A 26887-nucleotide genomic window follows, 5' to 3' on the forward strand; every position below is an offset into this window, starting at 1 on the left:
CGTCTATGTTCACCGGAGTGATGAATTTATTTAAATCACTGATTATGTCGATATAGATTAATTACACATTAAGTGAATATTAATTAAGTTAAAACAATTATTCTTTCGTCACGAGTAATTTAGAAAAAGCAAACAAAGAAATTGAGTATGAAGAAGAATCAGATTTTTAAAATTTATATTACCCTGTCAGATTTTTATAATTTTGCACATATATATTTTAGTTGATTGTAAATGTGATAACTGGAAACAATTCTCGATTAGGATGGACGGGTAGTCGAGCAGCCGTTTAACAACCAAGGCTCTATCGAATCTTACAGAAATTCGAGATTCCATCGATTTTTACCCCTGAATCTTAACCGGGTTTTGTGTTCAGTTATCAAGTGTTAGATAAATAAATAGTTTATTTTATAAGTTAGGATAGTTAAGTAATTATAAAAATATTTACATATACATATACATATTTAAATAGGAAATCACTGTACTTACCCTAAATTTAGAAAATGTGTTGGCAAGAACAATTTGTAAAATCCTTTGAGTTGCAATTGTATAATGATTGTGAACACGAAACACATTCACGGGTATGTAGAAATTGTCTAGAATCATGAGATCAGAGCATTCCAAGTATTCCAATTGTTGTTCGCGAAACAAGGAAGAACCTTGTTTTCCAAAGAAAGGAGGACACACGTGCTTGACGTCAGTCGACGCCATCGAATTCCTGAGGATGATTTTCAAACAAAACCAGAGGACAGGAGGTCTCTAGATGGAGAAGTACCGAGTTGATGGAGGGAAGAGTTTCAATACAACAAACTTGTTTGTATGTGACTTGAAAGTACCAATCCAATTACGAAGTTGAGACTAGAGTCTCAAAGCGCTTATATTGAACAAACTAACTTCCAACGTTAGTTAACTAGGACATTGGTCAGAGAAGCCATTACCAATGTTAGCCGTGTCTTAACCAGAGAGACACCTATCCAGGACGATATCAACTTGGCGATATCGACACTCAGAGAACAGCCCAGGAGAGCACCACCAGCGACCATCAACTGAAGATATCATTCAAGGTATGTGTGACCTCGAAATCAGTGATCAAATGCTCAATGCTTGGCATGCGTTGCTCTTCTGGCAAACTTTCTAGATATCCGTATTTGAACACAACCTTTACACAGCAACACATAATAATCAGAAATATAACGCTCAATTATCCATTAAATCTATGAGTTGTCATTTTAAGTTAATCCCCATAAGGAACATGCTTAAAGCGTTTACCTCTCGCATAGAAATCAGTATCGTACCCATTCATTCTAGATGGTGAGTGGAAGGTGATCTTCTCAGTTCAATTATTACATCCCCGTTTCAAAGGCACGAACTGAGGAGGTTGTCAATATATATATAGTATTTGATGCGTTTTTTGATAATTTGAAAGATACAAAAGTTGCAGGATATCAACAAAGCTATCGGAAGCACGTGCCTGTCAAAATATGTGCGGCCCTGTGTGGGCCTCACCAGGCCCAACTTTGATTTTTCAAATAAGAACCCCCATTTTTTATTATAAATTCGGTATCTCCGAAGCAAACTAAATCTAAATATGTACTGCTTAAAGTGGTAGGATGTAAGTGCCAGGTCCTACAGGGCCGCAAACACTATAAGGGTGAGTAGTGTGAAAGGTTCTGGAACAGCGAAAAATCTGTTAGAATGCGTTTTCTGAAAATTTGAAAGGTACAAAAGTAGCAAGATAAAACGAATTATTGAAAATTACAATTTTATTATCGTGGCGGAGCTGGATAACATCAAAAGTTACAACATGATCTTACCTAAGCAGTTCAAACAAGATGAATGGCAAGAAACACATATCACAGGAAAGCATTTCTCTCCTCCTCCGCAACAAAAAATAATCTCATAAAAAGAAAAAAGGTTACATAATGTGAAGGTTTAATATAAAAGCCTCACCAAATATTTTGAAAGTTGACAACGGAAAATTCAAGAACAACTGAACCGAAGTGCATGCGAATGAATTGTGCACAGGTATTGCAGACGTAAAATGAGGATACGGGTTTAGTATTTTCCTAAAAAAAAAAAAAAAAAAAAGTTGGGTGGGCACGAGCCCCTCCAAACTTTGATCACGAAATATGAAACGTGCCAATAACACTATGTCAAATGTGTGTAAAGGACATGAAGAGAACTTTGTGTATGGACAATACGCAAAAAATAAACGAATACGGGTTTTTATGTTCATTGGAAAAACGATTTTAGGGGGCAAAAGTCCCCACGCAAAATGTTTAAAGCTGACGCCCGAAAGGCAAGGAGAAGTGAACGAAAGTGAATGAAATTGTGAACAGAGATTGCAGACGTAAAAGAGGATACGGATATCGAATTTACTTGAAAAAAAACAATGTCGGGTGGGGCACGGACCCCTGCAAACCTTTGATCACGGAATATGAAAAGTGCCAGTAATACTATGTCAAATGTGTGTAAAGGACATAAAGAATTGCAACAAAACTTTATGTATAGACAACACGCAAAAAACAAAGGAATACGGTTTTTGATTTTCTGCGGAAAAATGGTTTCAGGGGGCAAAAGAACCCACCCCAAAATTTTGAAAATTAACGCCCGAAAGATTAAAGAAGTGAACCGAAGGGAATGAAATTTTGCACACATATTGTAGACATAAAATGTGGGTATACGGGTTTCGTATTTACCTGGAAAAGACGGTTAGATGAGACACGGGCCCCTCCAAACCTCTGATCACGAAATATCGAAAGCGATTGTAAGAGCATGTCAAATGTGTGTAAAGGACATGAAGAATTGCAACGAAACTTTGTGTATGGACAATACACCAAAAATAAACGAATACGGGTTTTTATGTTCTGTGGAAAAACGATTTTAAGGGGCAAAAGTCCCCACGCAAAATTTTTAAAGTTGACGCCCGAAAGGCAAGAAAAAGTGAACCGAAGTGATTGAAATTTTGAACAGAGATTGCAGACGTAAAATAAGGGTACGGGTTTCGTATTTTCATAAGAAAAACGGTTGGGTGGTGCACGGACCCCTCCAAACCTTTGACCACGAAATGTCAAAAGTGTTAGTAACACTAGGTCAAATGTGTAAAGGATATGAAGAATTGCAGGGAAACTTTACGTGTTGATAATACGCAAGAAATAAATGAATACGGGTTTTTATTTTCTGCGGAAAAACGGTTTTAGAGGGCAAAACTATAACCGAAAATGTTGAAAGTTTACGCCCGAAACGCAAAAAGAAGTGAACCGAAGTGAATGAAATTATGCACAGACAATTTAGAAACAACATAAGGGAATACGAATTTCGTATTTTCCTGGAAAAAAAGATGGTTGGGTGGGGCACGGACCCCTCCAAACATTTGATCACGAAAACATTGTAAGCGTTAAAAGTGCCTCCCGAAATATTACAAAATACTATATATACTGTTTGTGCTTACTGTTGATCATCCAAATTTGAAAAATCGGATGGATACACTTGTGAAACATGAAAGGTCTTATTTTACATATCCAATTTCTTTCGCTTCTGTCCACTCCTACCGCCACCAGACACCTCGGTCCACCCAAAAGTTTTTTCTTTGCAGGAAAATATGAAACACGTATTCCTTCATCTTACCTCTACAATATTTGAGCACAGTTCCATTCACTTCGGTCCACTTGGTTTTGCATTTGGGCGTCAATTTTCCAAATTTTGTGTGGGGATTTTTCCCCTTTAACGTTTTTCCACAGAAAATAAAAAAACGCATTAGTTTTTTTTCGCGTATTGTCACTACACAAAATTTCGTTGCAATTCTTTATGTTCTGTAGGCACTTCTGGCATACTGTTAATAGCACTTTTGATATTTCGTGATAATTTTGGAAATGGAAAGGTAGTGATGTGATATGTCAGTTAGGGCCAACATGTTCTCAATAGTCAATTATGAACTTTAGTGATCGGTATCTGTTCTTAGTTGTTAGATTTAGGATAATCTTCATAGTTATTTACGAAAATCTAGGAGACTGATACTCGTATGTTGAAAGTTTGGACTATCACAAAAACACATGTACGTTGAACATGTCCAAAGCCAAGAAAACTAACCTCGAAATTTGATATCCAAGTTGTATATTATTATGTTTCACTGTCGAATATCAAATTTCACTGTTAGTTTTCTTGGTTTGTAGATATGAGTTATTTTTTGTCCATAATACGACTAATGCTAAAAGACTCACAAATCAAATTTAGTTCGTACCTTTAGCATTTCTTACAATCAACGTTCAATTGTAGTTCTTAGCCTTTCAAAATTATGAGCCTCATAGACTCCTTCTTTCTTACAAATATTAGTATCAATAATATAACATATTGAAAAATTATCTTAACGGTAACCCACCGACAAACTGTAAGCAACCCCTGTAAAATGAAATGAAGTATTTCATTTTAATGAACCACCATTATGCTCTTTAGGCTAAGGGAGACAATGATTAAGGCAAGTGAATGTTGATGAAAGATATGATGGAATGAGAATGTAGAAGGAATTTGAAGTATCCCAAGAAAACCCACACACGATACGATGGTGTCCACTACAAAGTTTCTTGGCTGAGGATCGAACCAGAGGCCCCACGTACCAGAAACAAGTCACCACCACTGAGTCACCGTGTCCTCCCCCAATCCCTAAGAGACGCGGGCATCCAATTAAGAATAACTGACATAGAAAAACGTACTTACAATTTTCTCACAAAGGAAACTCCACGAATCCCACATTCTGACCGTTTGTACTTCTTGTATGTTAGTGTTGAGTTTTTTTATTTGTGTGTATTCATTCATTTGTGTGTATTCACAAACATTATTTAGTATATCGATACATCTGTCAGAATAATAGTGTTTCCTCCAAAGTAGGGGCAGGTGACTTAGTGATAGAGCGCTTACTTCTGGTGCGGGATGGACCTCGTTCGATCCCAGACTTGAAGTTTGTAGTGGATACCATCGTACCCGTGAGATTTCTCGGAATTATCCTGTTTTCTCCTACATTCTCATTTCACGAATTATTTCCAAAAAATTAGCTTCCATCTCTTACCTCTCTTTATTATTGGATCGGATTTCAGTTTAGCATCCCTTGGGTACCAAAATTACATGAGATATGGAGCTACGGATTAACGTGAGATCCGAAATGCTTGCGCTACCGCCGCGAATCGGAACCGGGTCTCCTATGCGAAAGTCGTAGACGCTACCCAATATCCATACGTGATTTCTCTGTCTTCATTAGCCTAGAAAGCATAACATTTAAACTTTATGGACTTCATATAATTTCAGTTCTTCCACGACAGCCAATTCTATACTGAGACAAAGTAGATCAATCAAATGTGTCCATGTTCCCTTTTTTATAATTTTCATGATGTTCTTGTAACTTTGACCGTGTTCTAAGATTCCTGCTAGTTGAAACATCGTATTTAATTGTAGTTAACTTCCCTCGGTCAACGTTTCATAAAATATCCCCATAATTCTTCAATTTCTTTGAGGTGACCTGTGTGCTGCTCCTGTACCATATCGAGTTGTGCATTAATGGAAGCCATGGCTAACAATAATATACATTTCCTTTCCCCCGACTTCGATCCGACATTTTGTTGTCGAGTTATCGCAGTTTTGGGCATTTTTCCGACTGGTTTTTGGCTGGTCATAGCGCCAAAAGGAAGCATTTCTGCACCCAAGTTGTCTTATCATGGTGTCAGGAATCAGCTCCCATACGTTGTCAGTGTTGTTTTGAAACACGCTCTATAAAATTTCTATCCTGTTTCTGATTAGGTTCTCTTTGCCAATCAATTTCCAGTATTCCCAAAACAAACCAAAAGTGAACTAAATTCACTAAATCGCCTACCCCCTATGCTTTCTTCTTGTATAGTACTTATTATATATTTATATTGTAGTTGACAGAGATTGCCAATATTGATTGAAATATCTGGTTAAAATGCTAGTAGAGGAATTCCCTCTTCAGCACAGAAATTCCCACCTTGCATCCTACCGCAATTTTAGGCGAGATGGGATTAAGTAAGATGGGAATTCCCATCTCGCCTAAAATGATAGGCATTCTTATCTTGGAGATATAAGTGGCTGATAAATCGTTAGGCTAAGTGGGATTAGGTTAGATGGGATGGAATCATCTGAAAAGGTAGGGGGACTGTAGGTAGCGGCATGACATCACGCCGTACCCCATGCCTATCTGTGTCCATTGTAAATGCTTAGGAAGTGGGGGGTCGCCGTACCCAGTTTTTTGGAGGTAGTGATAGGTTCTCGCGCGTTCCCACGCACTTTTACCCCTGCTGCTAAGTATTAATTGCTGTGAGGACTAACGAAAAATATTATGTAATAGTAATAATGATATATAATAATAATAATAATAATAATAATAATAATAATAATAATAATAATAAAGGATCTGAATGATAAATATATTTTTCAACTTTTATTACAATTGCTGTCTGTTCCCGTGAATCTGGTTATATTGTTTTTGTAAAGAATAAGGAGGCTTCAAACAACAATATGATTTGTATAAACGAAAAAAAAGCCTTATCAGTTGTATTACAAACTGACAACTGACCTTGGCTGTTTTCTTTAAAACACAAATTTACGAGGCACAGAAGCCACCACGCCTGCGGTGTGCTTGCTTTTTTGCCTCAGGCAGCTTCAGTACTAAAATTAAGACTTTCATTCTGTCAATTTATGTGTAGCTATCAGTCAGTCACACAGGTTCTTTGTAACGCTGAATTTTACAAGAAAGGTTTTGTTCATCGGATAGGAAGCGAAGCCCATCGTACGTTGTAATCCCTTCCCCTCTTTTGCACAGTGTGTGAAATTTAACTTGTATACTGTAGTAAGTTACAGAAAAGAGAATGCTATTTTTAAAAAAATGACATTATCGAGTAAGATTGACCATTATTACAATATATTCAACATGAAAAATATTCATTTAACAGTCATCGTACTTAGTTGTCTGCACTGAAATTCCCATAATGTGATTTCTTCTTTTCTAATATGAGCTCCGAGCTTCTTCGTGGCTAAGTGGTTAGCGTACGCGACTTTGGCGTGAGAGACCCGGGTTCGATTTCGGTGAGAGCTCATGTAGTTCGGATTTCACGATTAATCAGTAGGTCCCGTCTCATATAGCCTCGCTGCTGAAAGGGACGACAAAATCAACTCAACTCATATTCAGCACCATAGGAGATATAACTCCGAGGGGAATTTTGTCCCTGGAAAACCTCCCAAAATCATCAACGGTACGAAATATGTCTGCAATGCAAGATGTCAATCATTTCCAACTCTATGCTCCGTGACCTAGTTTGCTTTTCATGTTTTCAGTAAACTAGACAGACAAAAGGAAGAATAGAGGCGTTCTTCCAGAAAATTGTGTTCGAGGGTGGGGGGTCACACAGGCCCGTATCGATGGGGACTCTAGGGGGAAGTGCTCACCCAAAATTTTTACATGAGAATGATTTGTGAGCATTAATGTAGTCAGCCATTATGATTTTTTCTTTTTGTTTTAGGATAATACTAGATTCGACTCCTGGTGTAACCTCAACTTTCAGTCCTGTGTCATTTGCAGGTCTCGTTTCATACAGATTCGTTGAAAAACCTCTAAACATGTGCTATAACTAGTATGCGAACTAAAGTTTTCTTTTTAGCAAAAAAGAGAAATTTCTTGCTTTAGACTCTGCCCTGTAATCCAGTTTTTCTGGAGGCGAGATACTATGGGTGGGAACGGCCAATCAGATTCAAGTTCCGAACCCTCATTAAAGAGTTCTTCCTTTATAACCTTGGTGTTGTATAAGGACGAAAAACAAAAATATACTGATAGCTCCATTAATAGATATTATGGGAAAGAGATTAAAAAAAATTAGGTGGTTTTGAAATAGAGAAAGGACAATACCTGAGCTTTATTAGTATTACTAGCATATATTACCCGCTTTGCTAAGTTAAAATGAAAATTTAAAAGCACAACTCCGTATTTCATGTGTTTAGTACCCGTGAAATATGCTGTTTTCGTTTTTAATGGCACCGATTTAAACAGCATCGGAAAGATCATTGATCATCTCGGCGACCCCCATGGATTCGACAGCAATAATGGTCATTTTCGGTCATTTATATGTATATTTCCTCCTCCCCCATGTTGCGGGCCATGGCATCGAAAGTGTCACTGTTCATTTCAGCGACCCCCCACAAATGTGGATTCGGTCATTTTCCATTATTATTAAATATCTCTTCCTCCCTCTCCCCAAGTTGTGGGGTTGAATTTGAATTTAAACGGGATCGAAAGTATGCATACCACTTTTCATCTAAGCGACCCAGAAAACTATAAAATTGACACTGATAGTGGGCATTATCGATCATTTTATATATCACTTTCTCCCCTTCCCGCAAGTGGCGGAGCTGATTTTGCATTTAAACCGGATCGAAAATGTCACAGTTCATCAGAATGATCCCGAAAACTATGGATTAGGCACTAATATTGGTCATTTTTTATTATCATTATACAGTGCCCCCTCCCCCGTGCTGCGGCACACGGAATCAGAATTGTCACTGTTAATCTCAGCATCTCTTAAAACTATTGACTCGACACTAATATCACTCAGTTTCGATCATTTTTTAATCTTTATACCCCTTTCCTCCATTGTACCCCCTTCCCAACTCTTAGGGCTGAACTTGGATTGAAACAGCATCAGAAGTGTCACTGTTTGTCTCATCGGGCCCGAAAACTATGGCTTCAACACTAATATCGGTCATTTTTGATCATTTTTAAATTTCTCTGCCTCTCGCCCTCCCATACGTTGCTTTATCAAAGTGAATAGCCTAAAGTAATCCCTGCCCCTAAACTCATGTATGTTGAAAATTTGATTTACATCGGTCGAGTGGTTCAAGAGTGATGAAGTCACAAAGGCAGTCATATTTATTTTATTTTTTTACATATATCTCCCCCACCCCCTCCCCTACATTGGCTCGTCAAAGTGAAACGATAAAAAAAAACACCCAAGGGCCGACCCTCATATTTGTTGAAAATTAGATGGAGATTGGTTGGGTGGTTCAAAAGTTATTAGGTTTTATTAATTTCTATTTATATGTCCTCCTCCCCAACCCTAGGATGTACCGTTAAAGTGAAATTACAAAAATGTTTTCAGATCCATATCCTCATATATCTTGAAAATTTGATTGCGATCGGTCGGATATTCAAGATATGGTTCAAGAGTTATTAAGTTACCAAAATAGTCACTTTCAGTCTGATTTTTATATATCTCCCCTCCTTCTCCGCCCCCACGTTGCTCCTATAATTAAAATTAAAAAAAAGGAATTCAGGCCTGAGCCTCATGTACGTTGAAAATTTGATCAAGATCGGTAGAGTGGTTCAGGAGTTATTAAGTTTCATTTATTTTTACACCCCCTCCCCCTAAGTTCTACCTTCAAAGTAAATAGCCTTTAACCAGCCCAGCCGTAAAACTCATCCATGTTACAAATTTGATCAAGATCGGTGGAGCGGTTCGGGAGATTTAAAGTCACAAACATATTGTTTCTTAATTATATATATATTAGTAGTGTCGAATCTAGATATTTTCAGATGGGGGCAACGTGTGCCATGGCCCGCGAGATGGGGGAGGGGGAAATATACATATAAATGACCGAAAATGACCATTATTGCTGCCGAATCCATGATTTTTGGGGTCGCCGAGATGATCAATGATCTTTCCGATGCTGTTTAAATCGATGCCATTAAAAACGAAAACAGCATATTTCACGGGTACTAAACACATGAAATACGGAGTTGTGCTTTTAAATTTTCATTTAACTTAGCAAAGCGGGTAATATAAAGTCGGGGCCATGGATAAGCGATTATTTTTCCTGGAAGAAGGAAGACTTTCCTCTACCCCCTGTGGCTTAGCAACCGCAAACTGCACTGGAGGTCGCGAAGGACTCAACGATGCCAGATTTCTGAACTGAATGAACTGGTTCCTCTCTGTTTTGAAGGTTTCCATTCCAGATTGTCATATGGGAACAGCAGAGAGCAGAAGTAAAAACTTACTTTTTAGTTCAACCTAGACCCAACTTGCATTATGTTAGTATTCGAAAGTTTTCGATAAAGTGATATGTTTATTTATTGCCCATAAAAGATCTGTAGGGAAAATGAGCTAACGAAGTATCTCATTTTTTTAAAAACGGATTCTATTTTCTTCAGGGTGACATTTTTTTAAAGGAAAAAAATTATGGAAAGGAAAAATTTACGCACTTAAAAGGTAAATATTTATTGATTTATTCTCAATTTCTGCAAGAGCCTAACTTTTGGCGCTATAGTTTACAACTTAAGGCAGGTAGTAGGGTGATTTTCCTTTCTTCCCTTTATAGTTTTCCGATGTTTGCAAACCATAATAAAATTAATCATATATTTGTAAATTTAAGCATGATTTTTTGAAGTGTATATATAAAGAAAGAAAGAAGGAAACACAGTATTTCTTACGTCTTCATCCACGATTGAGTAACATTACAAAAAGAAGTTAAAAGTTAAAACTTTTTTGTATTGTTTTGAAAACTAAAGAAACGAAGAGAAGGACGTGAAAATCTTAGCTGGGAATGCTTTCTCAAAAAATTTCATTCCTTATAGAACGCTTCAATTTATTGTTTATGACCATCAATGTTTTTCACAGTTGTCAGTTGGTAAGTTTTAGTTCCCTACTTTCCCTTGAGATTTTGTTCGAAGAGATTGTAGTATGCTGGTGGTCTCTACGTATTTTCTTGCTGATTGGAAATGTCTAATTTCTTTCGGAGGTACCAGAGGATAAGCAACCTAGTCCTTCTTGCCAGAAAAGTCTAATTAACAAATAAAAGAATCGTGTACTTGGAAGTGAAGCAAAGCAGAGGAAGCAAAACATGAAAGTTTCAGGGGGCTGAAGGTGGTCGAAAGGGGCTCAAACTCTAGCTGCCCCTAGCTAGGGTCTGGTTTCGATATGAATATTGGTTAAGAAATCCGGGCGATATGTATCTTTTTTAATTAATGCTAATTATTCAACACTTATCCCCACAAAGCATTTAATTTTCTTATTACTAAGTGCAAAAATTGACGTACATTACTCTCAAAAGTCAAGGATATAAAATTACTTTAAAAGAAACGAGAACATTTTCGAAAGAGAGGACAAAGATTATTTGAGAATCGAGACAAAACGAGACTTCTTCAACCTTAACAAGACGTCTCCTCTCGTGGACAACACTAGTCAAGGCTGAGTTAAATCGTTTTTCCGCATTCCAAAACCAGTGACCGTACTTTAATCAAAGGAGATCACATATCGGAATAATATAAAATAATTCTAAACAACATTTATTTAATATCACCAGTTTATTGGCTTCAATGATGAAACCATACAGCCAGCCCACGTCACTAACCTTAGGATACGTTTTCATGTAAGATACTTGCACTCAATTGAATTACATTGATTTCAATACAAAAGTAAAGTATTTACAGATATAATTCTCAACAGCTTGTTTTCAATTTTATTTTAAGTTTCGGTACTGACAGATTTATCAACCGAGTGCTAATCAAATTTGCAATTTTACTGACATTTTGCACTAATCTTTGTTTCTAATTACCTGAGGATATTTCTTTAGTAAAACTAAAATTAGAATATTATAAAAATTGACCCCATTTCCCCTTCTCAGGAACAGAATTTTAAAAAAAGAAAGAAAATCCGAAGGTCGCGGCCTGTAATTTTTTTTTAATGAGAAGTGTATGTGCTGAATTTTACGCCTTCTTAAGCGAATCCTCACATTCGGCATTTTCTAAACAAATAATCGGTAATTTGATTATTAATACAAACCCTCTCTTTTCTCCTATAGGAGCGAAGTTTTCGCAATCATTGAAACGTGTTTTATGTTAATTTTAATGAAGAATTTATCCCTTAGTTCCATCTTCTTAACCTCAAGAATTTACGATATATTCTATTTTTGTTAAAAAAAAATCTCTTTGTCTCCTATAGGACATATATTTTTAAAATTGTTTTATTAGCCCTTGCCTTTTGACAAAGGAATATTCTGTACAAATCAATGTTTCTATCTATAATAGTTTGAGTAAGGTATTGATGAGTAAGTCACTTTAGATATAATCTTTTTTATTTTTTTTAAATATAATAGTGTATATCTTTTTAAAAACTCAAATAATTCGTGTTCAGTTTTGGTATTTTTGCCCTATTTGAATTTTGTTGGCACTCGATCATAACATTTTTCTTAGATCACTTTTTATTACACAATTCACGAGTCAATACGTTTCTACTACGGTTTTCTCAATGGCTCTCTCTAGAAGAAAGACCATATGGTGTCCAGACATTTTCAAGAAAAAAATGTGACAACCTTGTCCCTCAGCACGTGTAGAAAACACTTTTGTGGTCACTTGTGGTCATGCTTGTGGAAGGAGCTGTTTCTTAGGAAGGGTATGGGTAAGGGTCGCTTAACGGTGGCCGCGACTGTATGCTAGTAATACTAATAAAGCTCAGGTATTGTCCTTTCTCTATTTCAAAACCACCTATTTTTTTAAATCTCTTTCCCATAATATCTATTACTGGAGCAATCAGTATATTTTTGTTTTTCGTCCTTATACAACACCAAGGTTATAAAGGAAGGTCCTTTTAATGTGGCATCGGAACTTGAATCTGATTGGCCGTTCCCAACCATAGTATCTCGCCTCCAGAAAAACTGGATTACAAGGCAGAGTCTAAAGCAAGAAATTTCTCTTTTTTGCTAAAAAAAGAACTTTAGTTTGCATACTAGTCATAGCACATGTTTAGAGGTTTTTCAACGAATCTGTATGAAACGAGACCTGCAAATGACACAGGACTGAAGGTTGAGCTTACACCAGGAGTCGAATCTAGTATCATCCAAAAACAAAAAGAAAAAATCTTAATGGCTGACTACTTTAATGCTCACAAATCATTCTCATGTAAAAATTTAGGGTGAGCACTTCCCCCTAGAGTCCCCATCGATACGGGCCTGTGTGACCCCCCACCCTCGAACACAATTTTCTGGAAGAACGCCTCTATTCTTCCTTTTGTCTGTCTAGTTTACTGAAAGCATGAAAAGCAAACTAGGTCACGGAGCATAGAGTTGGAAATGATTGACATCTTGCATTGCAGACATATTTCGTACCGTTAATGATTTTGGAAGGTTTTCCAGGGACAAAATTCCCCTCGGAGTTATATCTCCTATGGTACTGAATATGAGTTGAGTTGATTTTGTCGTCCCTTTCAGCTGCGAGGCTATATGAGACGGGACCTACTGATTAATCGTGAAATCCGAACTACATGAGCTCTCACCGAAATCGAACCCGGGTCTCTCACGCCAAAGTCGCGTACGCTAACCACTTAGCCACGAAGAAGCTCGGAGCTCATATTAGAAAAGAAGAAATCACATTATGGGAATTTCAGTGCAGACAACTAAGTACGATGACTGTTAAATGAATATTTTTCATGTTGAATATATTGTAATAATGGTCAATCTTATTCCATAATGTCATTTTTTTTAAATAGCATTCTCTTTTCTGTAACTTACTACAGTATACAAGTTAAATTTCACACACTGTGCAAAAGAGGGGAAGGGATTACAACGTACGATGGGCTTCGCTTCCTAACCGATGAACAAAACCTTTCTTGTAAAAATCAGCGTTACAGAGAACCTGTGTGACTGACTGATAGCTACACATAAATTGACAGAATGAAAGTCTTAATTTTAGTACTGAAGCTGCCTGAGGCAAAAAAAGCAAGCACACCGCAGGTGTGGTGGCTTCTGTGCCTCGTAACATTGTGTTTAAAAAAACAAACACAAGGTCAGTTGTCAGTTTATAATACAACTGATAAAGCTTTTTTTCTTTTATACAAATCATATTGTTGTTTGAAGCCTCTTTACTCCTTACTAAAACAATATAACCAGATTCACGGGAACAGACAGCAATTGTAATAAAAGTTGAAAAATATATTTATCATTCAGATCCTTTATTATTATTATTATTATTATTATTATTATTATTATTATTATTATTATTATTATTATTATTACATAATATTTTTTGTTAGTCCTCACAGCAATTAATACTTAGCAGCAGGGGTAAAAGTGCGTGGGAACGCGCGGGACCCTATCCCCACCTCCAAAAAACTGGGTACGGCGACCCCCACTTCCTAAACATTTACAATGGACACAGATAGGCATGGGGTACGGTGTGATGTCATGCCGCTGCCTACCATCCACCTACCTTTTCAGATGATTCCATCCCATCTAGCCTAACCCCACTTAGCCTAACGATTTATCAGCCACTTATATCTCCAAGATAAGAATGCCTATTATTTTAGGCGAGATGGGAATTCCCATCTTACTTAATCCCATCTCGCCTAAAATTGCGGTAGGGTGCAAGGAGGGAATTTCTGTACTGAAGAGGGAATTCCTCTACTAGCATTTTAACCAGATATTTCAATCAATATTGGCAATCTCTGTCAACTACAATATAAATATATAATAAGTACTATACAAGAAGAAAGCATAGGGGGTAGGCGATTTAGTGAATTTAGTTCACTTTTGGTTTGTTTTGGGAATACTGGAAACTGATTGGCAAAGAGAACCTAATCAGAAACAGGATAGAAATTTTATAGAGCGTGTTTCAAAACAACACTGACAACGTATGGGAGCTGATTCCTGACACCATGATAAGACAACCTGGGTGCAGAAATGCTTCTTTCTGGCGCTATGACCAGCCAAAAACCAGTCGGAAAAATGCCCAAAACAGCGATAACTCGACAACAAAATGTCGGATCGAAGTCGGGGGAAAGGAAATGTATATTATTTTTAGCCATGGCTTCCATTAACGCACAACTCGATATGGTACAGGAGCAGCACAAAGGTCACCTCAAAGAAATTTAAGAATTATGGGGATATTTTATGAAACGTTGACCGAGGCAAGTTAACTACAATTAAATATGATATTTCAACTAACAGGAATCTTAGAACACGGTCAAAGTTACAAGAACATCATGAAAATTATAAAAAAGGGAACATGGACACATTTGATTGATCTACTTTGTCTCAGTATAGAATTGGCTGTCGTGGAAGAACTGAAATTATATGAAGTCCATAAAGTTTAAATGTTATGCCTTCTAGGCTAATGAAGACAGAGAGATCACGCATGGATATTGGGTATCGTCTGCGACTTTCGCATAGGAGACCCGGCTCCGATTCGCGGCGGGAGCGCAAGCATTTCGGATCTCACGTTAATCCATAACTCCATATCTTATGTAATTTTGCTACCCAAGGAATGCTGAACTGAAATCCGATCCAATAATAAAGAGAGGTAAGAGATGGAAGCTAATTTTTTGGAAATAATTCGTGAAATGAGAATGTAGGAGAAAACAGGATAATTCCGAGAAATCTCACGGGTACGATGGTATCCACTACAAACTTTAAGTCTGGGATCGAACGAGGTCCATCCCGCACCAGAAGTAAGCGCTCTATCACTAAGTCACCTGCCCCTACTTTGGACGAAACATTATTATTCTGACAGATGTATCGATATACTAAATAATGTTTGTGATAAACCAACATACAAGAAGTACAAACGGTCAGAATGTGGGATTCGTGGAGTTTCCTTTGTGAGAAAATGGTAAGTACGTTTTTCTATGTCAGTTATTCTTAATTGGATGCCCGCGTCTCTTAGGGATTGGGGGAGGACACGGTGACTCAGTGGTGGTGACTTGTTTCTGGTACGTGGGGCCTCTGGTTCGATCCTCAGCCAAGAAACTTTGTAGTGGACACCATCGTATCGTGTGTGGGTTTTCTTGGGATACTTCAGTTTCCTTCCACATTCTCATTCCATCATATCTTTCATCAACATTTACTTGCCTTAATCATTGTCTCCCTTAGCCTAAAGAGCATAATGGTGGTTCATTAAAATGAAATACTTCATTTCATTTTACAGGGGTTGCTTACAGTTTGTCGGTGGGTTACCGTTAAGATAATTTTTCAATATGTTATATTATTGATACTAATATTTGTAAGAAAGAAGGAGTCTATGAGGCTCATAATTTTGAAAGGCTAAGAACTACAATTGAACGTTGATTGTAAGAAATGCTAAAGGTACGAACTAAATTTGATTTGTGAGTCTTTTAGGATTAGTCATATTATGGACAAAAAATAACTCATATCTACAAACCAAGAAAACTAACAGTGATATTTGATATTCAACAGTGAAATATAATAATATACAACTTGGATATCAAATTTCGAGGTTAGTTTTCTTGGCTTTGGACATGTTCAACGTACATGTGTTTTCGTGATAGTCCAAACTTTCAACATACGAGTATCAGTCTCCTAGATTTTCGTAAATAACTATGAAGATTATCCTAAATCTAACAACTAAGTACAGATACCGATCACTAAAGTTCATAATTGACTTTTGAGAACATGTTGGCCCTAACTGATATATCACATCACTACCTTTCCATTTCCAAAATTATCACAGATTTCAAAATGGCGGATTTGAAGGTTCCGCCAGAGGTTCGCGATCTACTCTGCCCATTCTTCTTCTGTCAATATGACAAACTATCACAGTTTGCATTGTCTATCTTTCACTATTTTCATGATTCAATAGTTTATTTGATGTATTTCAATAACATAGCATAGCCCTCCTCCCATCAATTTTGACACCCCTCCGTTTCTTATGGCGTTCAGCCCTTAAAACTTTGCACATATACATATTTCCATATCCTTTATCAGTCGCACTACGTCTCATCCCGCAACTCGATTCATCCATTTGGACCCTTTACTTGTCAGGCAATTTCTTATTGATGGAAAAACAAGGAAAATAGTTCTACAATGACTGACAAGTAACATTTCCCAAGTGTAACACTCCGATTTTGATAAAATTTGGTAGGTAGATACTACACATAAAATAAACTAATACATGTATTTTTATTTTCTGTGGTAAAGTTGTTTCAGGGGGCGATAAACCAGACCCAAAATTTTGAGAGTTGACGCCCGAAAGGTAATAACAAGTGGACCGAAGTGAATGAAATCGTGCACAGATATTGTAGACATAAAATGAGGGAATACGGGTTTCGTATTTTCCTGGAGAAAACGGTTAGGTGGGCCACCGGCCCTTCCAAATCTTTGATCACGAAATATCAAAAGTTCTAATAACAGTATGCCAGAAGTGCCTACAGAACATGAAGAATTGCAACGAAATTTCGTGTAGTGACAATATGCGAAAAAAAAAAACTAATTATTTCAAACATACCTAATTATTTCAAATGTAAAGTCCAAATACCAAATTCTATGCTCCTAACCTTCAGAGGTTCCCAGATATCGACATGTTATTATAATAATTACAATCCCCACCCTCTTTCCTTTCCATCTCTTCTCTTTTCCTTTTTACTAAAACGTCCAAAAACACTGAAACACATGTCAAATTATTTTCAATGAGAAATGCAAATACCAAATTTCAAGTCTCTAACCTTAAATGATTGAACATATTAATACAGTAATTCTAATCTCCACTTAATTTTCTTCTCGCCCTTTTTCTTCCCTTCTGGGTCACATATCAAAAAAAACGTTGAAATACGTATCTAATTATTTTAAGTGAGAAGTCCAAATACCAAATTCCATGTTTCTAACCCTTTAAGATTCCAAGATATAGGCATATTATTATACTAATTGCAATAATTGCAATTACCACCCGTTCTTTTGCTTTCTACATCTTCCCTGTCCCTTCTACTTTAAATATCAAAAAGCACTTTAACAAGTATCAAATTATTTTCAATGAGAAACCCAAATACAAATTTGAAGTATTTAACGTCAAGAATCATCATTATTTTCCACCCCATTTCCCCCCTTCCTCGTCGAATTTCCCAAAGTCCTTCCTTAGTAGTATCCTACGTCACAAAGCCTATAAACTGTCCAAATTTCACGTTTGTAGCTTAAGCGATTTGGCCTGTACGGTGATCTGTCACTCACTCACTCAGGACTTTGCCCTTTTTATATAGAGAGATTTAAGATTTTATGGGAAAGCCATGGATTTTGTCCTAAAGCCGCCAGTGTCATAGAAATGTAATAGCTTTGCTATAAACTTTAAGCAATCAACTGACTGAACTGCGTCTATATGTATTATGTAAAATGCCGCTTATGATATTTATTTTGCTCGTAATAAAAAATAGAAATAATGACGAAAATTCAAAGACATCCATGATTTTAGCGTAATGCTGCAGGAGTTCAGATCATTGAATTAATCATAAGAGCCGACTGTATAAGATAGACTACATTAAATTTCAATGTGGCACAAAGAAAATATGCAGCATTACTATGCAATTTTTCAACGTTATAACTCATTCTGAAAATATTATCATAGGTCTCACAAACAATCGAGTTTTAATCCTAACTCGATTAATATATAACAAAAGGCAGATCTATACAATTACTGACTTGAGATGAAAGTGGCATACTTGTAGTACGTTTAAAGATATACTAAAGACTAAATGATGGGGTGTGCGCAACAGTGGTCTAACCCCGCAAAATGTGAAAATGAGATTTTCATGTAATCTTTTGTCATTTAAATTGAATTGTCTTCCCACTGAGTTAGATAAAATTCACCTAGTCAATTTTATACATATGGATATTTTAGTTCTGGGTCTCAATCTAAGGCCTAAAATATTCAAATCAGGAGTCCGAATCTGAACTCCGAAATTTCGGGTGTGGATAGAGGAACCGAATATCCGGATAAATATTCGAAACTTCGGATCCGGATCCAAGATCCAAAATTCAGGATCCGGATTCAAGATACAAAACTTCGGATCCGGATCCAAGATCCGAAATTCCGGATCCGGATCCAAGATCCGAAATTCCGGATCCGGATCCAAGATCCGAAATTTCGGATCCGGATCCAGGAACCGGATATCCGGATCCGGATCCAAGATTCGAAATTCCGGATCCGGATCCGAGATCCGGATCTTATAGGATCCGGATCCGGATATCCGAGATCCGGATCCGTCTGGCCATCCCTAATATATAGTATTTTATAATATTTCGGGAAGCACCTTTAACGCTTACAAGGTTTTCGTAATCAAATGTTTGGAGGGCTCCGTGCCCCACCCAACCATCTTTTTTTTTTTTTCAGGAAAATACGAAATTCGTATTCCCTTATTTTGTGTGTAAAATATCTGTGCATAATTTCATTCACTACGGTTCACTTCTTCTTGCCTTTCGGGCGTAAACTTTCAAAATTTTCGGTGATAGTTTTGCCCTCTAAAACCGTTTTTCCGCAGAAAATAAAAACCCGTATTCATTTTTTCTTGCATATTGTCAACACATAAAGTTTCCCTGCAATTCTTCATGTCCTTTACACATTTGACCTAGTGTTACTAACACTTTTGACATTTGTGGTCAAAGGTTTGGAGGGGTCCGTGCACCACTCAACCGTTTTTTTTTTTTTTTTTTTGAAACTACGAAACCCGTACCCTTATTTTACGTCTGCAATATCTGTTCACAATTCCATTCAGTTCGGTTAACTTCTATTTGCCTTTCGGGCGTCAACTTTTAAAATTTTCGGTGCGAGCTTTTGCCCCCTAAAACCGTATTTCCGCAGTAAACAAAAATAACTCATATTCGTCTATTTTTCGCGTATTGTCCATACGCAAACTTTCGTTGCAATTCTTCATGTCCTTTACGCACATCTGACATACTGATACTAGCACATTTTATTTTTCTTGATCAAATGTTTGGATGGTTCCGTGCCGCAACCAACCGTTTGTTCCAGGAAAATACGAAACCCGTATTCCTTAACTAGATGTTTGCAATATCTTTTCGCAATTTCATTCACTTCGGTCCACTTCAACTTGCCTTTCAGGCATAAAATTTCAACATTTTGGGTGGGAGCTTTCGCTCCCGAAAATCGTTCTTCCACAGAATATATAAACAGAATTGATCAAGGATTGGAGGGGTCTGTGCACCACCTAACAGTCTTTTCCAGGTAAATACGGAACCCGTATACGCACATTTTATGTCTACAATATGTGTGCAAAATTTCATTCACTTTGGTTCACATCTTATCTTTCGGGCGTAAATTTTCAAAAGCTTGGGGTGGGTTCTTTTGCCCCCTGAAACCGTTTATCCGCTGAAAATAAAAAAAGCCGTAATCCTTTTATTCGCGTATTGTTTATACGTAAAGTTTCGTTGCGATTTTTCATGTTCTTTACATATATTTGACATAGTGTTACTAACACTTCTCAAATTTCGTGATCAAAGGTTTGGAAGGGTCCGTGCTTCACCCAACATTTTTATCAGGAAAATACGAAACCCGTATCCTCATTTTACGTCTGAATCTCTGTTCGCAATTTAATTCACTTCGGTTCACTTCTTCTTGCTTTCCGTGCGTGAGCTTTTAAAATTTTGCGTAGGTACTTTTGTCCCCTAAAATCGTTCTTTCACAGAACACAAAAACAAGTATTTGTTTATTTTTTGCGTATTGTCCATACACAAAGTTTCGTTGCAATTCTTCATGTCGTTACACACATCTCACATACTTTTACCAGAACTTTTGATATTTCGTGATCAAATGATTGGAGGGGTCCGTGCCCCATTTAACCGTCTTTTTCAGGTATATACAAAACTCGTATACCAGCATTTTATGTCTACAATATGTGTGCAAAATTTCATTCACTTCGGTTCATTTCTTTTTATCTTTCGGGCGTCAAGTTTCAAAAAAATGGTGTGGGTTCCTTTGCCCCAGAAACCGTTTCTCCGCAGAAAATTAAAAACCATATTGCTTTGTTTTTTGCGTATTGTCTATACATAAAGTTTCGTTGCAATTCTTCATGTCCTTTACACACATTTGATATGCTGTTACTATCCCTTTCGATATTTCGTGATCAGAGTTTTGGAGGTGCCCGTGTCCCACCTAACCGTCTTTTCCAGGTAAATACGAAACCCGTATACCCACATTTTATGTCAGTAGTATTCATAAAACCAGTTTGGGGCCACTTCCTCAAACCAGGCTTTTTTATATATGAAATCCCCCCAGCATAGAATCTAATTATACACATCGAAAATTACATCTTCCCCACATTGACCCCATATAGGATACATCTTCAATTTACTTTTATGATATATAACCATAAAAGAATTTTACACCTAAACTTACATCTAAACATTTCTTAAACTTTCTATTCTTCGCTTTTCTTTTTCTTGTCTCCCTTTGATATAGCTATCCATTAGTTCTTTTACCTTTGTTAGTAAATCTTTCCTTAAATCTATCGAATAATGACCCCAAGCTAGAGTATGTATCCCATCTTCTAATATGTATCTTTTATCATCGTAAGAACTTAAAGCTAGCTTGTTTTCTTCTACTGAATATACATTATGTCTTTTACTCCTAATAGTATTTTGCATTTTATATAATTCATAATCTTTTAAGGCACAATCTTCGTAATCTTTGAAAGTTATTTCTGATTTAACAATATTCGATTTTATTCCTTTTGCCTTTTTACAACATTTGTCTTTATCAAATTTACTTTTAAAGTCTTTATCTTCGAGGTCTATTTGAGGTGCTTGTATTGAATACATCTTTGATTTGAGACCTACGACTTTTCCTATGATTTCACCTTTCAGTTCATCTTTGAATTTTCCTAATACTTTCTTGTTAACTTGTTTTATTCCATATTTGTTATTATCTTTGTAATCAGATGTATCTAGATGCTCATACATAGCTTTCATATCCTCATATACATCTTCTGTTTCTATATGTGCTATAACCGAGTCTGTGTCACTCATTAATAGTTTGACTTTATCTCCATATTTATTCTTCAACACATTGTAATAGAAATCATATAGACAAATTCTAGATATATCCAGAACAGACATCCCAACATAGATAGGCTTGTTAAAAGTAATTTTTGTCTTATACATATGTATAGCAGCTAGATCTTCGGAAAATATAGTTCTATCTTTAAAAGTAGGTTTAGCTATTAGTTTCTCTGTTAATTCTACATTATGTGCTAGTCTTATATCTACTCTCTTTCTTATGTTTTCCATAGTCTTTCCAAATACTGCATTATTCGCTAGTTTATAGAAGTCTTTTTCAAAATCATTCCTTGCATGCGACCTAAGTTCTGTATTTAATTCTATATATTTCTTTAACCAGCCTGATTGTTTAAATTCTAATATTTTATGTATCTTTTTAATTTTGAGACCTTGTGACACATAGAATTTTAAATTTTGATAATGTAATATATAGTTTTCTTTATCGTAAAGTGTTGTTAATAGTTTTGGAAGTTTCTTGTTGTTTATATAATTTTCAGGAGCTAATGGCAAATCTGAATGTTTATTATGAAGTTCTTTTGGATACTCTAAATCTACTTCTAGTATATATCCAGTATTAGACTCATCGTCTGTCTCTAATATTTTATTTATCCAGTATTTATCATTTACACCATTAATAACCTTTTTCCATTCGAATTCTCCATAAGGCATATGATGATTCATAGCCCATCCATATTCGTTATTTGCATCCATGTACATTATGTAAGAACTTTTCTCTTTAGGATTATAATTTTCTAGATACTTATTATTAGCTACTGCATATCTATTTGAACATTGAGAAATTCCACCTCTTATACCTTTTTCTATAAAGAGCAGTTTATCATAATCAGTTAACAATTCTAATTTTTGTTGTGTCATCTTTAACATTGCATCCCAGAAGAAGCCTGGACTTGTGAAATACCATGCAGGATCTAATTTATATGTATTAAGAGCTGTATCTCTGAAGTTTTCAATAATGTCTGTTAATTGAAGTACATCTGTTTTGTTGTAGAATTGAGTATATTCTCTTAAAGTTTTTAAATTGAATATCTTACAGATTAATAGATGATGGTTATAATCCTCGTCACTTATATCTTCTCCTGTTAATCTATTCTTAAACTTGTCTCTAGATAGTGGAACAGGTTCATCTAGTTTTTCAGGTGAATCAGCATAATCATATGGATAGATACCTTTTCTTTTTACTAAATCAATTACATTTTTAAGAAAGAATTTTAATGTTTCTCTAAATTGTTCTGGTTTTAAATTTTTTGCTAATTCAGCTAGACTTCTTGATAAAAATCTAAACGAATCTACAAATCTTAATTGGATTGATCGTTCTTTATTTTCTTTATTCTTGTATCTTATCGTTTTTGAGAATGTAATATACTTTTCTTCTGTGTTAGGTATTATAGTTATCTTTTCTTCTAATTCTCCGCCTCCTAAACTTTTTATAAATAGATGTGTATCGTATCCAGATAAGTTATGAATGAACATAGGAATAAATCTTGGGTTTGTATATTTTATGTTACAATAAGAATGAGCAGCTCCTCTAAATTTTCCAGTTAAATGATCATGATCAGCAACTTTGGTTATACATGATTTTATATTGTTTATAGTCTTTTTCAATTCTTTAGTACATTCATCAAGTATAACTTCTATATCCTCCTTTTGCTCTTTTATATCTATTAATATGTCATCTATATCATCAATATCATCATCATCTTTTTTCAAATACAATTCCTCTTCTAGATGTTTATAACCTTCTTCGATTTTCTTTTTTAAATAACTAGTTAAAATATTTAACCTCTCTATTTTCTTTTCTAATAAGCGTGGAAGTTCTTCGAAAGTTCTTTCACAAATATGACATTTTTCAGATGATTCAAATATATTTCTTTCTTCTTCTGTAAGGTGATTCATAGGTTTATAATTATCATAAATCTTTGCAATTTTAATAGCTTCTTCTTTTAATTTTTCTACAAATACATCTGATACATTATCTCCTATATATTCTACTGGTTTGCTTTTATAAGAATCTAAAGTGCTTTTGACATAGTATGTAAAACTATTTGGTTTATGTTCTTGATATGCGTTTGAATAAGATCTTTCTGGATCAGGTTGGCATGTAATAATTTCCTTTAATAGTGATTCAAAGTCAGCAATAATTGTAAATGGAATTCTCAAAGATCGTTTATAATTAATAAATTCAAGTACCTTATTCCATTCTTTTGGTAAAACGATTTTTGCAGCTGAATATAATCCACAGTATTTTTCATGCTCTTTTAATAACTCTTCTGATTTAAAATGCTTAGCTAAACATCTTTCACATAGGAATCTTTTATGACCATCTTTAGTTATTTGACTGCCTACAAGCTTCCACAAGTCTTTAATCCAACAATAATGAGTTTTCTTTTCACTTTTAAGATATAAAAGATGAATATGTTTTTCTTTCTTTACTTGTGCGATTTGAAGTGGAAAAATTGAATAGTTATCATCAAAACTAAACACACTAATGGAAATATCAGTTCTCTTTTCAAACTTGGCTATATCAGTAATTTGTACAGGAAATGGGATATCTTTAAAACATCTTTAAACTTATCTTCATGTTTTTTAAATGTAGAGACCCTGTCTCCATGTTGCCCATGTTTAACTGGATATAATGCAGATATGACTGAGTACAGGAAACGCTTTTGATCATTATTCTTTATATTAACACATGCTCTTCTCTTCTTAATCATGTATGGAAGTTCTATGTAAGAGGAACCTCTCATTGATACATACTTATTAATTCTTAATTCTAAAAAGTCTATAGAATGTAACATCCATCCAGATCCTTTACTTTGAAACTCTTCCATTTCTCTTATGAGTTTGTATGAAGCTTTTTTACAAACGTCATCTAAATCTGTAAATTCGAGTATTATTTCATTTGAAGTTTTAAAATTATGTTCTTGTATCGTATTTTCTTTTTTAAATTTACAAATAAATGACATATTAACTTTAAGCGCATTGAAAAGTTTAAAACTGTCCTTGATTTTATTTTTAACAATCCTACTACTTGCACTTAAGAATTTCAAAGGATCTTTATATCCATCAATGTTTTCTATTCTAAATGTCTGTAATCTATATTTCAATGATGTTTCTTTCAATTCTACTTTTAGCTTAGGTCTTTTCGGTTTTGGTCTTTCAAATACTTCTTCTTTAAATGGGAATATATTTCTAATCTGTTCATCATCATATTGTTTAAGAAGGTCTATCAGTTCTGCTTTTCTTAATCGGGAATATCTTTTGATTCCCTTTTCTTTACATAAGTTTTTTAATTCAACAACAGTATGTTTAATTAAACTCATAATTACTCTATCGTTTTATATAGAAAATCTTACTATTACTCAATTTTTTATCTTCGCCGAAGTATTTCTAGTCATTTTTTGTATTATTTTACTTCCATATATCCTAATACAACGCTTAACATTGTACACTCCTGCCATTGTCTACATATTACGCGTTGTATTAGAACACGACTTTTATGGGAATAACCCATCAAAGTTACATATACACATATTAAAATTACATCATTTTTGTAAACTTATTCATCATCGTCATAATCATCACTACCATATTTATATTCATCATCACTATCCAAATCAGATGTTTTTTGTTGTATTATTAATAATTCTTTTTCCTTTAACAGTATTTGCTTCTCTAGTAGTGCTGTTATGAGTTTAAGATTATGATGAATTAGTTTAAGTCTATCATGTAATAAATCAAAATGCGTCTTCAAATTTATTATATAGAAAATTAGCAAAAATGATCATTATTTTTTAAAATTTATATATATACGATAGAGTAATTATGAGTTTAATTAAACATACTGTTGCTGAATTGAAAAACTTATGTAAAGAAAAGGGTATACGAGGTTATTCAAAGCTTACAAAAGCAGAACTAATAACCTTAATCAACGAACACAGAACCACTCCACAAGTTCACAACAACTAACTGAACTTATAAAAGACATGGTTCAAAAATTAAATCCTGAACATATCGTAAACTACTTTGAAAATCCACTTTGTAAAAATATAGTTATAGATGTGCTTAATAATCGAAATGTCGAAGAATGGAGACAAATTTCAGAAATAAAGGATTTATCCGATAACTTTCTACATACTTTCAGAAACAAGATAAACTGGTATTCAGTTACATTTAAACATAATCTATCACTTTCTTTTATTGAAAATCACAAAGAACACATTGATTGGGTTAGATTATCAAGAAGAAAATATCTGACTAAACACGAATGCATTATTAGTAAGTATGGCGATATGATTTTCTGGGATGAATTGTGTGAGCCAAAGTTTGATTCAAGGTATGGGCGATATTCTCATCTAAAACCAGAATTCGTATTAAAACATAAAGAACATGTAAGACAACATATAAGATGGTATTACTACACTGATGAATATGCTCGACAAATGACGGAAGATTTTCTTAATGAGTTTAAAGAAGAGATTGATTGGCCTGCATTCACTGAAAAAAATAACTGGAGAAAGTATATAGAGAAACATGCTATTAATTTTTGTACACAATTCAGAGAATACTTACAATGGGATATAATCTCTTATCATTCAAATTTGCTCACACTTGCATTCCTAAGAACCTTTAAAGATAAACTCTGTTGGGATGAGGTTTCTAAAAAGTGTCATATTGAAAGAAAAGAACAAAGAGCCTTCTTGAGCGAATTTAATTCTCTTATCAATTGGCGAGCTATTACACCGAAACTAGATGAAACACATGTAAGAAAATACCAAAATAGAGTTTATTGGCCAAATGTTAGCTTAGATGATAAAAGCGAAAAATTCATTCTCGAGTTTGAAAGCAAAGGTTTAAATTTAAATGAGATAGTATATACTTGTTGGAATATGAGTTTTTCTGAAAGCTTTATAATGAGAATCAAAGACAAGATCAATATAGTTCAATTCTTAAGATTCAATAGACATGTTAGCGATAGCCTTAGAAACAAACTAATGTTACTTTCATCAGGTTTACGCTTAATAGAAAACTCAGAAGA

At 35.1% G+C, this 26887-nt stretch overlaps 1 long non-coding RNA gene across 1 annotated transcript in view; it reads left to right on the plus strand.

Annotated features, from left to right (window-relative positions):
• Nucleotides 1-482: 482 nt before the first annotated feature.
• The window catches only part of LOC145671899 (uncharacterized), a 59962-nt gene continuing 33557 nt past the window's right edge, over nucleotides 483-26887 (plus strand). Inside the window, exon 1 of the long non-coding RNA XR_014128566.1 lies at nucleotides 483-1061. This is a non-coding gene — a long non-coding RNA (uncharacterized LOC145671899). The remainder of the gene's footprint in view (nucleotides 1062-26887) is intronic.

This window comes from Thermobia domestica, chromosome 15 (assembly GCF_964235325.1).
Source record: "Thermobia domestica chromosome 15, izTheDome1.hap1.1, whole genome shotgun sequence".
Lineage (NCBI taxonomy): Eukaryota > Metazoa > Arthropoda > Insecta > Zygentoma > Lepismatidae > Thermobia > Thermobia domestica.